At 50.8% G+C, this 16,146-nt stretch overlaps 1 pseudogene across 1 annotated transcript in view; it reads left to right on the top strand.

Moving 5' to 3' along the window:
* The window catches only part of LOC108282266, a 16,459-nt pseudogene extending 801 nt beyond the window's left edge, over positions 1–15,658 (top strand). The window contains exons 2-7 of the transcript XR_005195390.1: positions 6,563–6,623; positions 8,683–8,830; positions 13,801–13,845; positions 14,374–14,544; positions 14,637–14,768; positions 15,143–15,658. The product of XR_005195390.1 is annotated as a glutathione S-transferase theta-2-like (transcript). The remainder of the gene's footprint in view (positions 1–6,562; positions 6,624–8,682; positions 8,831–13,800; positions 13,846–14,373; positions 14,545–14,636; positions 14,769–15,142) is intronic.
* The last annotated feature ends 488 nt before the right edge of the window (positions 15,659–16,146 follow it).

Here is a 16,146-nt window from a genome sequence, read left to right as displayed (position 1 = left end):
TTTTTTTTTTTTTTTTTTCCTGTTTGTTTGTTTTGGACAAGGTCTCACTCAGTAGCCCAGGCTAGAGGGCACTGACATGATCCTGGCTCAACCTCTCAGGCTCAAGCTGTTATACTGGACAGAGCGTAGAAAGTTGGCACCAAGACAAAAGTATGCCAGATTGCAGGGTCATTTATTATGCCGGCAACCACAGAGGACTCACGTCTCTCCACCTGTGGCATTGAAAGGAGGGTGCCAAGACTTTTTATACCTGAAAAACCACCTTGGGAGTGGGGGTGAGGAGTGGGGATGGGGATGAAAAGGCTTCAGACATTCCGAGGGCTAGTGGATTCTGTAAATCATCTCCTGGGCGGAGACGAGGGCTCCGGATATTCCAAGGGCCAGGGGACTCTTGTCATTCCGTTTGTGACTTAAGTGTTTTACAGAAGTCAAGATAAACATTTGTTTACACATTATCTGGGTACGGTGGAAATCACAGACCTTAGTTACTTATTACAAGTCGCAGGAGCCAAGATGGCATTAGTTTGGGGTGCTTAGTCTGGCAATTGCCGGTGGGCAAAGGCTAGCAATTCTGGCAGTTACTGATAAGAAAAGGTAAGCAGCTTTACATAGTGGCTAGTTTGCAAAGCAAACTAGCAGTTTTATTTACAGTAGCCAAGGCCAGCAGTTATTGTGAGGAGAATGGGGCAGCCGTTACAACTTATTTTTAAAAAACAGCTTTTTCTTTTATAAAATGATGTTGTTCAGGCTCTAACTCTAGGCCCGCTACAGCACAATATCACAAAGCGATCCTCCCACTTCCTCCTCCCATGTAGAGTAGCTGGGACTCTACCAGGCATGCCACCATGCCCGGCTACTTATTATTATTATTTTTGATATGTGCAGAAAGGGGATTTCACCAAGTTGACCAGGCTGGACTTGAACTTCTGAGCTTAAGTGATCCGCATGCCTCAGCCTTCTAAAGTGTTGGGATTACAGACATGCATCACCATGCCAGGCCCAGGGTCTCTGCCACTTTTTTGTATTTCTTGCCATTCTTCTGCTTTTTTTTTTCCCCCTGTATTGGACTTGCTCTATCCCATGGGGTTCTCATCCAGCTGAAGGGGTTACCCCTAGAGGCTGCAGGGCCGTGTGGCAGGAGGCCAGTATCCTCACCTGGAGCTGCAGGGTTTGCTGGTCTGGCTGGCCTAGAGAGATGCAGCTGGAGCCGAATTCAATGGCGGAGCCAGGGCTATAACTGAGCAGTAGGGCAGAGAGCAGATCCAGAGCCCCTGGGCAGGCCAGAAGGAGGCCCCTGCTCAGTTGAACCTTCCCAACTGCTGCCCTTGGTACAACCAGCCGGAGCCACCTGCTGCAGAACCGGGGCTGGACACAGAGGCAGTTTGTGGAGGGAGAATGGGCAGGGTGTGCATGTCCATTCTGTAGAAGGGCAAAGAGGCCCACGGGTAGGCCTGTGATCAGACTGCAGCCGGGCTCGACTGAGGCCCTCCGATCCAAACACACTAACCAGGCACCTAATGCAGCCTCCAGCACAGGATTGGGGTGCTGGAAGTGAGTCAGGCCTGGGAGCCCCCAGTGGGGAGGGAGCCTTGAGAGTCTGGCATAGAAAGGAAGAAGAGCTGAGCCACTGGAGGCTGCGTGGCTGAACAGGACAGGGATTCCCAGCAAGAATGACGTTGGGCTGAGGGCTGGGACATGTCTAGCAGGGACTCTGGGGTGTTGACAGGTCACCCAGCTTGGTCAGCAGGGCCTAAGTGCCCAGCTGGGATAGGAAGCTAAAAACGTAGTACTCTCCTTCCTTCTGAGAGTTGGGTAGTGGTGAGGAGGCCTGGAAGCAGATTGAGTGCTGTGGCCTTGTGCAAGCCCCTTCCCTCCTCCAGCCTCAGTTTCCTCATTTGTACAATGCAGGAGGGTACTTCTACAGCCCCTCTCAACCCTGGGAACCTCTGCTTGCCTCAGCCCATTTTTCATCTTGGGACTTGTGCAGGGCACACAATCCATGATCCATCCATCAACAGTGAGCAGACAGACAAGACTAACTGGCCCCACAAGGCCCGGCAGCAGCCCAGGGACCTGCTACCTCTCAGCCAAGGTGAAGGCCTCGTCTTTCAAGGCTCACACCTTCCTTAGGGGGTTCACCTGGGCAAAGGCATCACTGTGCCGCTGGCCTGCGGGGCAGATCAGTGAGGTGAGTGGGGAGTACCCTGAGTTCTCTGAGGTCTGTGCCCTCCCCCACCCCAAAATCCCAGTACCAGCGTTCTGAGGCCTGTATCTGAGAGGCATCAGGGAAGAGGAGGCCTCTCTGCTAGTCACTGGATCACAGACCCTGACTCATCAGTGGTCCACCTTTCCTGTGTCCAGCTCCTTGAAGCAAGGGTCAAGGACAACTCCCTGGAGCTGCCATTCACCCTCCATCCCCGGCCAGTCCCATCCATAGGTCAGACCCCTCCAGCCTCCTCCTGGGCTCTAGGCTGGCCCGTCTTATTCAGCTTCCTGTCCCAGCTGGGCACTTAGGCCCTGCTGACCAAGCTGGGGGGCAGTAGCAGTTGGAGTGAGAAGTGGGGAGGGATGGCTACTGCACCGGGGAAGCTTTGTGTCGAGGTCTTTCTCATGAGGGTGGTGGGGAGCCATGGCAGGCTTTATGCAAGGGAGGGTATGGGCAGATTGAGATTGCAGAAGGATCCCACTGGTTGCCTTGTATGAGGACCCAGGGAGAAGAGGAGGCTGTCCGTGTCTGAGTAGGAGATGAGGCTGCTGGTGGCCATGAGTAGAAAGGGGTTGGCAGAGATGAGCAGAAATCCAAAGGACTGGTGATGTTAGGATGAGGGTGGGAACCAAGATGGGCTTTGGGCAGACCCTGACCCCTCTCTCTGCCTGTTGGCCCATCAGATGATAATCCCTGTGTTCCTGGATGACTCAGTGCAACCCAAGATGTTGGCAGCCACTTTGGCTGAGCTGGACAAGTTCCTGCAGACCAGGCCTTCCTTACTGGGTCCCATATCTCTGTGTCTGACTTGGTGGCAATCATGGAGCTCATGCATGTGAGTGCCACGGCTCGCTGGGCAGGGGGGTGTCCAGGAAGGGAGCTGACATCCCAGCTCACATTGTCTTTTCTGGCTGTGGGACCCTGTGTGAGTCACTTCTCTGAGCCTCAGTCTCCTCATCTATAAAATGGGGCTTTACAAACCCCTCACCGCAGAGATGTTAAGAGGCTTCCAAGGCAAAATTGGGGGATCATTTTGTATGGGTTTAGTGGGATAGTTTTCTGGGCTTTGAAGTCACTTCTGTATCTACTTAAATTGCTATAGTTGTCTTAGTGCATAAATGGCTTCTGGCTGAGGCAGGTGAGCCTCCAAATTAGGACTCAGCTGGTGGGGAGGCTCTTGGCTTTACTCAGGAAAGAATTCAAGAGTGAGCTGACAGACAAAACTAAAAGCAAAGTAAGTTTAGAAAGCAACAGTGTACTGCAAAATGGCTGCTCCATAGACAGAGCCGGGCTACCCCACCGGCAGAGTAGCACTCCAGGAATGCTGGCTGTTTATTCCCACTGTTAATCATATGCTAAATAAGGGGTGGGTTATTCATGAACTTTCTGAAACCATATAAGGTCATTCCTGGGTTATCGCCATGGCATCCTTTGTAAACTGTCATGGCCCTGGTGGGTGTATCTTATGCAAATGCATTATAATTCTTAATCCAAGCTGGTTTTGGGTCATTCTTTGTAATTGTTATGTCCTGTTTTAATCAGCAGGGTTTTAACCTGTGCTTGGAAAAGTCCTGCTGCTCTCCTACCTCACAGGGATATGCCTACTGCCAAAGGAGAGACAGAATTGTCTTTCTGTTCTCTCCATAGGAAATATTATAAAATCACTGTCACATGAAAATGTGATCAAAGAGTCTGCAGTCAAAACACATGGGGAGGCAGAGTTTTGTGTGTTTTTTTAGATGGACTCTTGCTCTGTCACCAAGGCTGCAGCATAGTGGCGCAATCTTGGCTCAGTGCAACCTCTGCCTCCTGAGTTCCAGCAATTCTCCTGCCTCAGCCTCCTGGGTAGCTGGGACTACAGGTGTGCATCACCATGCCTGGCTAATTTTTGTATTTTTAGTAGAGATGGGACTACAGGTGCACACCACCCTGCCTGACTAATTTTTGTATTTTTAGTAGAGATGGGGTTTCACCAGGTTGGCCAGACTGGTCTTGTTGTACTGGACCGAGCATAGAAAGTTAGCACCAAGACAAAAGTATGCCAGATTGCAGGGTCATTTATTATGCCGGCGACCACAGAGGACTCACGTCTCTCCAACCTGTGGCGTCGAAAGGAGGGTGCCAAGACTCTTTATACCCGAAAAACCACCTTGGGAGTGGGGGGGTGAGGAGCGGGGATGGGGATGAAAAGGTTTCAGACATTCCAAGGGCTAGTGGATTCTGTAAATCACCTCCTGGGCGGAGACGAGGGTGGGGGTCTCCTGACATTCCAAGGGCAAGGGGACTTTTGTCATTCTGTTTGTTACTTCAGTGGTTTACAGAAGTCAAGATGAACATTTGTTTACACATTGTCTGGCTGGTGATAGAAGTCACAGATCTTAGTTACTTATTACAAGACACAGGAGCCAGGATAGAATTAGCCTGGGCTGCTTATTTTAGTTATTACCGGTAAGCAAAGGCTAGCAATCTGGCAGTTAACTGATAAGAAAAGGTAAGCAGCTTTACATAGTTTGCAGAACAAACTAGCGGTTCTATTTACAGAAGCCAAGGCCAGCAGTTATTGTGAGGAGAATGGGGCAGCCTTGCAACTTATTTAAAAAACAGTTTTGCATTTTATAAAGATGGCGTTGCTCAGGTTCTGGCTCTAGGCCAGCACAACATCACAGTCTCAAACTCCTGACCTCAGGTTATCTGCCCGCTTTGGCCTCCCAAAGTGGTAGGATTACAGGCGTGAGCCACTGCACCCGGCCGAGGATAGAGTATTCTAACAGTGAAGGTGTCTGGCACTTCGTAAAAATGTCAGGACTTTTTTTCCTGGAGTTTGTGGTGTTTGCCTGCTTTTCAAAATTTGTCATTCCTTTTATTAACCTAAATTTTTATTTTATAGAGAAAAAAATTACTCATTAGTGTTGATGATGCCCTGGTTCTCTGTTCAGCTTTGTTTTCCAAACAACTATTCACCCAAGACTCAATCCTCCCCTCCAGCTCTTCACCCAAGACTCAATCGTCCCCTCCAAGTCTTCACTCAAAACTCAATCGTCCCCTCCAAGTCTTCACCCAAGACTCAATCGTCCCCTCCAAGTCTTCACCCAAGACTCAATTGTCCCCTCCAAGTCTTCAGCCAAGACTCGATCCTCCCCTCCAGCTCTTCACTCAAGACTCAATCCTCCCCTCCAACTCTTCATCCAAAACTCAATCCTCCTCTCCCACCAAATCTTCACCCAAGGCTCAATCCCCCCCTCCAACTCTTCACCCAAAACTCAATCCTCCCCTCCAACTCTTCACCCAAAACTCGATCCTCCCCTCCAACTCTTCACCCAAGACTCGATCCTCCCCTCCAACTCTTCACCCAAGACTCGATCCTCCCCTCCAACTCTTCACCCAAGACTCGATCCTCCCCTCCAACTCTTGATCCAAGACTCAATCCTCCCCTCCAACTCTTCACCTAAGGCTCAATCCTCCCCTCCAACTCTTCACCCAAGACTCGATCCTCCCTTCCAACTCTTCACCCAAACATTCTCCATGGCTCTGTCCTCACGCCATGCAATGTGCTAATCTCTAGGAACTGAAGACCCCACTTAAATGCATTTAAAATATAATGTGACCCAATAGCTTCTTTAGCCCAAGCTTATTGCTTCCTATGAGAATCATCATCAAGTCACATATGAGGAAACTGAGGCCAAGGCCAATGCTAAGGCCGATGAAAGTGACCGATGTTGAAGATGACACAGTATGACATGAGGGATTAAGTCAAGGCTATTGATGACGTCAAGACAGCTACTGTGCTTTGTCCCAAGGCCACTCCAGTTGGTGACAAAATAACTAACAGATTCCTGGCCAGGACTTCTCTCTCAGACCAGCTGCCTCCTACTGGAGCCAGCAATGCCTTGGTTTATATAGTTTCACTCATAGGCTGTCTTAGCTCTACTTAAGCAGGAAAGAGCTGAAATGACTTGCCCAAGATCACTCAGCTAATAAGCGACAGACGTAGGTTTCAAATCCAGGTCCCTGGACTCAGGGCAGAGCCAAAACAGACTGGCAGTTGATCAAAGTGACACAGCCTTCCTGGTAAAGGGTACAGTGAGGAGAAATTAACAACAGGAGGCTCTGGACAGAACAGGCTGCCTCCAATTTTCTTACCAGTGGCCCCCAAAGCCACGTGAGCTGGGCTTTCTGACAACACTTTATTGCATTTGCAGACCTTACATGCTTTAAACATGCTTTTAGTATCTCACTGGGTCTCTAACAACCCCAGGAGGGGGCAGAGCAGTAATTATTTCATAGATGGCAAAACAGCTTCACAAAAACATTGGGAGCTCAATAATTTCCCTATTGAGATGTACCCCCCCCCCCCAGGAGCTGTTCACTTACATCAGGTTCTGTAAGGAGAAAACCAACAAGGTCTTCTCTGAGGGATGTGCGCTTAAACCCCAAGATACCCTGCACCATTTTGTAACCCTCCTGACATTTCATAAACCCTGATCAGAGTAAAACATTCCATGAGGGTTCGAGCCATAAAAACAATACTGCCTAACCACCTAACTACAGGAACATCCCTATCACATCCTGCTGGACAAAGAGCCAAGAAACAGCTTCATCAACATGCTGGGCAGCAAGCCATACTGCCCTCCCTCCCCACATCCAGACCTGTAACTGACAGAGCAGGAGCACTGCCATCTTGAATACCACCATTCTAAGTTCCCCCTTAATTAAAAGCTGCCTAAATCCAGCCCCAAAACATCAGCCAAATGGCTAATGTCAGCATACCCAGAAACATTCCAACCCTAAGATAAACCCCTTTCTGATCAGAAACATGCCAACCCCAAGATAGCCTCCTCTCCGACCAGAGATATTCCCACCCTGCAATAAAATTTCCCTCACATGAAACATTCTGAACCTATGATAAGTCACCTTCCAAAACCCTTAAATATCCTTAGTTTGTAAGAGTGTGGCCTAACTCAGCCCGCAGCCCCTCTCAGGTTTGTCTAAACTCGTCCCTATTGACTGTCCAGCCACCCTTCGTGTGGCTTTCCTCTTTTATTCTTAAAATAACTATTCCAGTCTGTGAGCAGGATGCACGCTCTGACACTAAGCTTGTCCCCCCTCCACAGGTTTGTCCTGGCCATAAACCTGTGTTGCTGTTAAGCCGCCAACTTTTTTTTTTCCTTTTAATATATTTCTGTCCTGTCTCATGGCACTGTGAGCTCTTTCAGATTCTTTCTTTAACCCTCACCTTCCCTTCAAAATCCAAGAAGGATGAATTTCTCCCATCTCCCTTCTTCAAAACCTAAGAAGGATCAAATCAAGATACAGGGTCAAACCCAAGGAGTAGATTCAATGAGAAGTCTCCCTACTGACAAAGGTTACTAAGGATGGGGTTTTCTCTGGACCCCCTAGTCTTAGACATAGTCCACCACAGCCAAAAGCCCTTAAAATAAGATTGCAGTGCTTCTGGCATAGCCAAAGACAGACTTCTCTTAAAAGCAACGGCTAGCTCTCCACAGGCTGTGCCCTCATTGTTAGTCCAAGCTGTATTATTCTGTAAATCTCTCTGCCATTCTGTAGACCCTGGTCAGAGTGAAACATTCTACCGGGGTTTGGGCTTTCAGTAACACCTTGCCCAATTGTCTGACCTCTTTATCACATCCTGTTGGACACAGGTTTAAGGAATATTTTTATCAACATCCTCTTGGGCTAAGTCATACCGTCCAGACCCCTCTCGTTATGATTTTTCCAGCCTGAAAGTGGTAGTGGGGCTTTGGCATTGAGTTGGTTCCCACCTTGCTAGGCTGTGTTAATAAACCTGTGTTGTACAGTCTTGATCAACTCTCTTTCACCCTCATCATTTTTTCAAACCTAACACTCCTGTGTCCTCTCCCTCGCCTCCCCCTGGCATCCCTTGCCACTGTCCCTCTGTCCCTCTTTCCCCTACTTAACCCGAAGGGAAATCTCCCCCGAAGGTAAAGGTTACGTCTCCCAGGGATTAAGAGGGAGCTTGAGGCACCAGAAAGAGCTGCAGTCACAGCCACCTAAGAAAGCCATCTCCGAGGTCTCCTCCTGTCCAGGAGCTGGGCTCCTGCCTCAGACCAAGACGGCTCTTGCTTCTTTTCCTTTCTAGCCCCCACTCCCCACCCACCCCTTTTCTGCTCTCTAGCAGGGGCTCGTTATGGTTTACAGGGCTGGGGAACGATGCCTCTCCTGTCCTCCATTTCTGCCATCTCCCTTCTTTCCCCTCCACTTTTTCTGAGTCCACCCCTCTTCCCTTCTCCTTCCCTCCCTCTGGGACGCTGCACAGTTCCTTCCACCGACACGGCCTGGGACTCCAGACTCCCTCTGAAGGCACGGAGGCAGCTCCTTCCCTCCCCCCGGCGCGAGCTTTCGGCCCTTGATTCAAAACAATCTGAGGTCCCGAGGCCCTTCCCTTTCCAGCTCTGCGCTCCCCAGTCCCGGGAGGTTTTCCCGCCCCTTCCCTGCAGCTCCCGAGGCCACCCGGACACAGGGAGCCATTCGGCGGCGCCCTAGGAGGCCCTGGGTACACTGGCGGATGGTCAACGCCTCCTTACTGCGCAGCGAACGCCCGTTTCCGGTGGCCGGAAGCCCCCCCCGGTGGGCGGGGCCAGCGAGGTAGGTTGAGTCCGCGTATCCCCAGCATGCTCCGCGCGGGGGCGGGGCTTCAAGGGGACACGTGAAGGCGGAACTGGCGTGGTCAAACAGCCCATCAGCCTCTAGCCTGCTCCATGCGGGGGCGTGGCTCTATTATCTATATTTCTGCCCACAGCTGCCTGTGACTTAGGTATGCTGTAAGGCAATATAGGCTTCCTCTACTATGCTTATTACACTCGTGAGCTCTCCCTGTAGCCTTTAACCTCCATATTTCTATCAACAATCTGTGCAAAGCAATCTATGTTTTCTCTATCATGGGCCTCAAAATTCTTCCGGCCTCTACACATCACCCAAATTTAGAGCTACTTCCACATTTTTAAGACTGTTATTTGATTGATTGAGACAGGATCTCACTCTGTCGCCCTGGCTGGAGTGCAGTGTCACGATCACAAGTCGCTGCAGCCTAGACTTCCTGGGCTCTAGAGATCCTCCCACCTCTCGGTCCTGAGTAGCTGAGACTACAGGCATGTGCTAAAACGCCCAGCTTTTTTTTTTTTTTTTTTTTTTTTTTTTTTTTTTTTGATACCGAGTCTTGCTCTTTCGCCAGGCGGGAGTGCAGGGGCGCAATCTCGGCTCTTTGCAAACTCCGCCTCCCGGGTTCTAGCTATTCCTATTCCCCCGCTTCAGCCTCCCGAGTAGCTGGGACTACAGGTGCGCCACCACGCCCGCCTAACATATTTTAGTAAAGACGAGGTTTCACCATGTCCAGGATGGTCTCTATCTCCTGACCTTGTGATCGGCCCACCTTGGCCTCCCAAAGTGCTGGGATTACAAGCGTGAGCCACCACACCTGGTAAATTTTTGTATTTTTAGTAAAGATGGGTTTTTGCCATGTTGCCTAGGGTGATCTCGAACTCCCGGGCTCAAGTGATCCGCCCACCTTGGGCTCCCAAAGTGTTGGAATTACAGGCACTAGCCACTGTGCCCAGCCTAGATTTTCCTTTTTTATAGCAGCACCCTGCTTCCTGGCACCTGCTTCCTCATCACCAGATGAGCTTTCTGCGCCCATTTCCTCTGGCTACTGTAACAAATCACCACAACCTTGGTAGCTTAAAACAACATAAATCTATTCTCTTATAGTTACAGTTCTGGAGACCAGAAATTTAAAATCTATTTCACCGGGCCAAAACCCAGGTGCCGGCAGGGCTGCACACTCTCCAGAGGCTCTGAGGGGGAACTGGTTTTCTTGCTTTTTCCAGCTTTTGGAGCGGCATGTCTTGGGTCATAGAGTCCCATCTTGCATCTTCAAAGCTCACAGTGAAACCTCTTCAAATCTCTCTCAGCTTCCATTTTCTTCTGCCTTCTGTGTCATATCTCCCTCTATCTTCTCTTACACAGACATTTGTGATTGTATTTAGGGCTCACTCAAATAATCCAAGACAATGCCTCCCTCTCTACATTCTTAATCACTTCTGCAAAGTCCTTTTTGCCACAGAAGGTAACATTCACAGGTTCCAGAGATCAGGACTTGGATATCCTTATGGGTCATTATTCAGCCTACCACAGGAAGGAAAGAGAAGATGCTGCCGTGCTATGATTTGAATGGGTCCCCCACAGGCATGTGTTGGAAATGTAATCCCCAGTGCAACAGTCTTGGGAGGGGAGGCCTAATGACAGGTGTTTATCTCATGAGGCCTCCACCCTTATGAATGGATTGATGTGAATTATAAAAGGACATGAGGCTGTGAGTTCAACCTCTTGCTCTCTCTTTACCTTTTCACCATGGAATGATGCAGCAAGAAAGCTCTGGCCAGACGCTGGCCCCTCAATCTTGGACTTTCCAGCCTTCAGAACCATAAGCCAACACATTTCCACTTCTTATAAATTACCACCAGGTGGGGTGGGAGGGGGAAGGAAAAATAAAATAAAATAAAATACCACCAGGTGTGGTGGGGGCTCACACCTGTAATCCCAGCACTTTGGGAGGCCGAGACAGGCAGATCACCTGAGGTCAGGAGTTCTAGACCAGCTGGCCAACATAGTGAAACCCCGTCTCTACTAAAAATACAATCAGCTGGACATGGTGGCTCACACCTGTAATCCCAGCTACTCAGGAGGCTGAGGCAGGAGAATCGCTGAAACCCAGGAGGTGGAGGTTGCAGTGGGCCGAGATGGTGCCACTACACTCTGGCCTGGATGATGAAATGAGAGTACAGCTCAATAACCTAGTTGGTGGTATTCGGTTACAGCAGCACAAAACAGACTGACACTCTGCTCATATTAGGGGAGTTCCTGTGCCTTTGATGAGTTTCTTCTGGAGTGCCTGCCACTGCCTACTTCCCTCTTCAACCACCAACCTCAGCAAAGGCTTGTGGTTGCCGCATCACCTCCCCTGCCGCATCCCGTCTTTGTGATTTAAGCATTCAGATTTTAGCACTGCCTTCATTTGGCCCTTCCCTCCTTCTCATTTAGGCTTAGTTGAGGCTGTTCCTTCTTCCCTACTCTTTCTGGAGGTGGGAGAACAGCCAACGGTCAGCCACAGGACACTGCCCCAGGCTGCCGGCTTCAGGATTTTCTGGAGTTTGGAGGCCCAGGGCCAAGCTGCAGGGAGTTAGGGGCAGGAGAGTGAAGGCCACAGCCTGGAAATGATGCCTTCAACCAGCCAATGAGCAGAAGGAAACATGTTAGTGGTTAAAAGGGGAGAGATTTTTGACAGGAGTCAAGCAGGTTTTTATGTGGGAGAAGCCAGAAGAGGGGAAGAGGTTGAAGGTGGAGGAGAGAGGAGCTAAGTGGCCAAGTGAGGTCCTTGCTGAGGATGGAGGTGACTCTGAGACCGATGCACAAGCAGGCACCTGAGCCTGGGGGAGGGAGGCCAGGGGAGCACAGAGGCCCATCCGCCCATGAGCCAGGTCTGACCCTGTGGGTAGGAGGGGGCAGCCAGCCCAGGGGAAGCCAGGCCTTTGGAACCTGCAGTGAATGAGGTCAGGAAACTGTCAGGCTCTTCTGGGATCCAACTAGGTTAACTCTTTCATCTCCTTTCCTGGATGCAAATTTCTTCTTGGATTTTTACTCTTTACTCTTCCAGCTTTCCCCCCTACTAGCCCATACGAGCTGAATCCTCAGCCCACCAGGGCTTCTCAGGCTTTTCCTGGAACTTCCTTGTGTTTTTCAGATAGAAACTCAATGCCAATTGGCTTAGTAAAAAAAAAAAAATTGGGGTGGGAGGTGGGTGGGTGGGGAGATTTCTCAGAAAACTTCTCCAGTCATGGGAGAGTAGGGGTGTAGAGGCCACCAAGAGAACTGGAATCAGAACCTGTTCTGTCTCCCCCACACTTCCCCTTTCCTTTCCCCTCCCCCTTCCTCCCTTCCTTCCCTCCCACCCTCCCTCCCTTCTTTCTTTGAGACTGGATCTCTTTCTCCCCACATTTTTTTCTTTTCTTTCTCTGTCTCTTTCTTGACATGGCATCTTGCTCTGCCACCCAGCCTGGAGTGCAGTGGCATGATCATGGCTCACTGCAACCTCCAAGTCCTGTGCACCAGCAGTCATTCCACTTCAGCCTCTGGAGTGCCTGAGACTACAGGTGCACCCCACCATACCCCATTAATTAAAAACAAAAAAGAAACAAAAAAAACCACCAAAACTTTGGGCCCGGCACGGTGGCTCATGGCTATAATCCCAGCCCTGTGGGAGGCCAAGGTGAGCTGATCACATGAGCCCAGGAGTTCCAGAGCAGCCTGGGCAACATGGTGAAACCCCGTCTCTACAGAAAATACAAAAATTAGCCGGGCACAGTGGCGCATGCCTGCAGTCCCAGCTACTCAGGAGACTGAGGTGGGAGGATCACTTGAGCCCTGGAAATGAAGGCTGCAGTAAGCCAAGATCACACCACTGTGCTCTAGCCTGGGCAACAGAGCCAGACTGTCTCAAAAAGAAAAAAAAAAAAAAAAAAAAAAAAGAGAGAGAGAGATAGAGACAGAGACAGCAAGGCAAGGTCTCACCATGTTGCCCAAGCTGATCTCCAACTCCTGGCCTGAAGTGATCTTCCCGTCTCAGCCTCCCGAGCTGAGCAGCTGGGATTGCAGGTGTGGGCCACTAGCCTGGCTATCACTGTCTTTCTCTGAGACTAGCCTACTCGGTCAACTCACGAAATGCCACTACAGGTGGCCCCAGCTCCCACTTACCTCCCCGTAGGGAGCTCCTCTCTCGAGTTCCAATTTCAAAACTCCCAAGGAAGCATTCTGGTTGGCTCACTTGGGGCACTGGCCAAAGGGATGGGATACTCTGAAAGATTCAGCCAGGGTCCCGGGCCCAGCAGTGGCCCATCACTGCGCCCCCTGGTGAGATGCCAGGGCCGGGATCCAGGGAGAGGAAAGGAGGTTCCCGCAAAGTAGTCGTTCCTGCCCCCTGCGGCTGTGGCGCCCTCCCCATCCTGGGCACTAAGGGAGCTCCTGCTGTCTGGCAGCAGCTGCTCTGCAGGGCACAGTCTGTCACATCCCGCTGGATGAAACTCTAAGATCCCTTGTAGAGGATCCCATTCCCTCCCTCCCTCCTGCTGCCTTGCAGCTTGGAGAAACAAAGCTCTAAAAGAACCCTCCGATGTCCCTGCACTGGGGCCTTTGTAGGATGGCAGGGCCCCGTCGTTTCTGGGTCTGGGCGAGGCCTGAAACCAGGTAGGGTCTATGGCACTGGGCCCCCGAAAAGCAACACGTGGCCCTGGCTCATACCCCATGGGCAGGGAGGGGAAAGGAGGGGGACCTGGGGAGCACAAACAGCTTGGGGTGTGTCCGGGATGAGCAGGGGCTGACACAGCCTGTCCAAGAACCTCTTGTCTTCATCCTGTTCTGAGCCCCAGTGCCCCTCCACTCCCAGACTGAAGGGTATTGGAAGAGAGGACAAGGGGACATTTTTCCAGTGTTGTACAGAGTAGGTTCAATAAATGCAAGCTGAAGAGCCTCTACTGACTTCTCTCAGACTACCCCAATCTGCCCAGGCCAGGACTGGAGGCCAAAACCATGGCCCGTAGGCACAGCTCCTGGTGAGGTCCAGCCACCAGGCAGGAAGAGAACACGAGGTCAGCTAGCTGCAGAAATGATGGCGGGGGACCTGTCAGAGGAGGGCGGAAGATGTGCTTCCCCTCCTGATCCCTGAACAATGCGCATGGACACGCAAGGCACTCCATTGAGCATCCACTGTGTGCCGGCCCCATGCAGGGTTCCAGGGGTCCCGGGAGTCTTTTCTGAGCTGCACAGCCTCACACACGTCACTTGACCATTCTGACCTTGAGTTTTCTCTTGTGCTAAAGAGCTAACAAGAGTCTCTACCTCACAGGGCGGCTGCTGGGGTATCACAGAGATGAGGTTCTCAAAGTGTAAAGCAGAAGGTCCAGCCAAGAGTTGGTGCCCACGACAACAAAGACAGGAGACTCAGGGGAGGAGGGGTGGTGCCGAGGAGCTGGATGGAGGCTGTGGCTGGAGGACAGTCCTTCAAATGCAGAGAAGCCCCTGGGCCCCACTGGGGGTAAAGGCCTGGTGCCAGTGCCACTGGCACTGCCCACTCCTTACAGCCACTGCCCACTCATTCCCAGCTCAGCCATCCTGATTTACCTGAGCTGTAAGTACCAGACAGCGGACCACCGGTATCCGTCTGACCTGCAGGCTCGTGCCCGGGTTCATGAGTATCTGGGCTGGCACGCCACTGCGTCCGTGGCACCTTTGGTGTACTCCTGTGGACCTGGGTGAGGCGAGCCATGTGGAGAGTGCTTGGCCATCAGAGAGTAGTTGGGAGTAGACAGGGGCCACAGACTGACCCACTCTCTGGCCCCGTCAGGTGCTGGGGCCATTCACTGGGGTCCAGGTGCCCAAGGAGAAGGTGGAACACAAGAGGACTGCCATGGATTACACACTGCAGTGGCTAGAGGACAAGTTCCTGGGGGACAGGGCCTTCCTTGCTGGCCAGCAGGTGATGCTGGCTGATCTCATGGCGCTGGAGGAGCTGATGCAGGTGTGAGCTCAGCCTGTGGGCAGTGTCCCTCTTTGTGCCACACCAATGAGGCAGACAGAAACACTGAGGCCTAGAGAAAACCAGGACTTTCCCAGAATCATAGAGCAAGTCTCTGAATGATCTGGGGCCAGAACCCTGAGCTTCCACCTCCTGCCTGGGTGTAGGGTCTCACCCTGGCTGCTCTGGGGCCCTAAGGATGACCACACTACCTGGGCCCCTGTGGTCCATTCACATGCGGGCTGGGGAATGGACCATGTGTCTGATACTTTTGCCTATGCTTTCGGCATTCGGGCCTTAGCGCCCCCACAACTTTCCCATCCTTGTCCCTATAGCCGGTGGCTGTCGGCTATGAACTGTTTGAGGGACAGCCATGACTGGCAGCATGGCGTGGATGAGTGGAGGCTTTCCTGGGTGCTGAACTGTGCCAGGAGGCCCACAGCCTCATCTTGAGCATCCTGGAAAAGGAGGCCAAAAAAACCCTCCCAACACCCCCAGCAGAGGCCTATCCGACTATGCTGCTTCAAACTGCCAGGATTCCCTGAAGGGTCTGGGATAGGGGCCAGATCAGCACTGGGGATTAATTCTGTTTCTTACTTGCCTCTTTTTATCTTTTCTTCTTGCATCAGTTCCTTGTCTCCAGCTTCCGGTGAAGCTCTGCACAGTCAGGACACTCAGTGTCCTTGGCAGTGCTGCTACTCCTCAAATGCAGCATACATAACCAATAGGAGACTAAATCTGCAATATATAAAGAGCTCCTACAAATCAACAACATGAAGAAAGCAATCAAAAATTGGCAAATGTCATCAGTGTTTTAAATAAAATAAAGATTCCAAACACTTTGAATAGGGAACCAAGAGTTATTGGTTTTATTAGAGTGAAAGTATGTGCTAGTAATCTGCATCATGGTTAACCAAAGTCACCTCACAGATAACAAGTCAACACAACTGTATCACTGGGGCAACAAAAAATTAAATAAGTAACCAATTCGAATTGCAAACTATTAAAGGATACAGGCAATGTTTCACAGGACACAGCAACAGTCTTTGAAGTCTAGGAAGCTTAAAATATACCTTTTAACAAATGTTCCTACCTTCTAGGACAGTTTTGTAATAACAGCAAACAGTAGGATTATACCTTGTCACACAGACCTCCACATATATCCATGGGATGGACCCCACCACAATTATTTTAACAGAGAACTTAATACACAGAATTGGTAACCAGGCATTAGAGAACTCCAAAGACAGAGAAAATCCAGGTTAACTCAGAGGTAAACACGGCAAGAAGCTGCTACCCCTAGGGCTGAGGGATCAAGGGAGGACATTGGAATTAGGAA

Source organism: Cebus imitator, unplaced genomic scaffold, assembly GCF_001604975.1.
Source record: "Cebus imitator isolate Cc_AM_T3 unplaced genomic scaffold, Cebus_imitator-1.0 Scaffold237, whole genome shotgun sequence".
Taxonomy (NCBI): domain Eukaryota; kingdom Metazoa; phylum Chordata; class Mammalia; order Primates; family Cebidae; genus Cebus; species Cebus imitator.
This window is presented reverse-complemented; position numbering and strand designations above follow the sequence as displayed.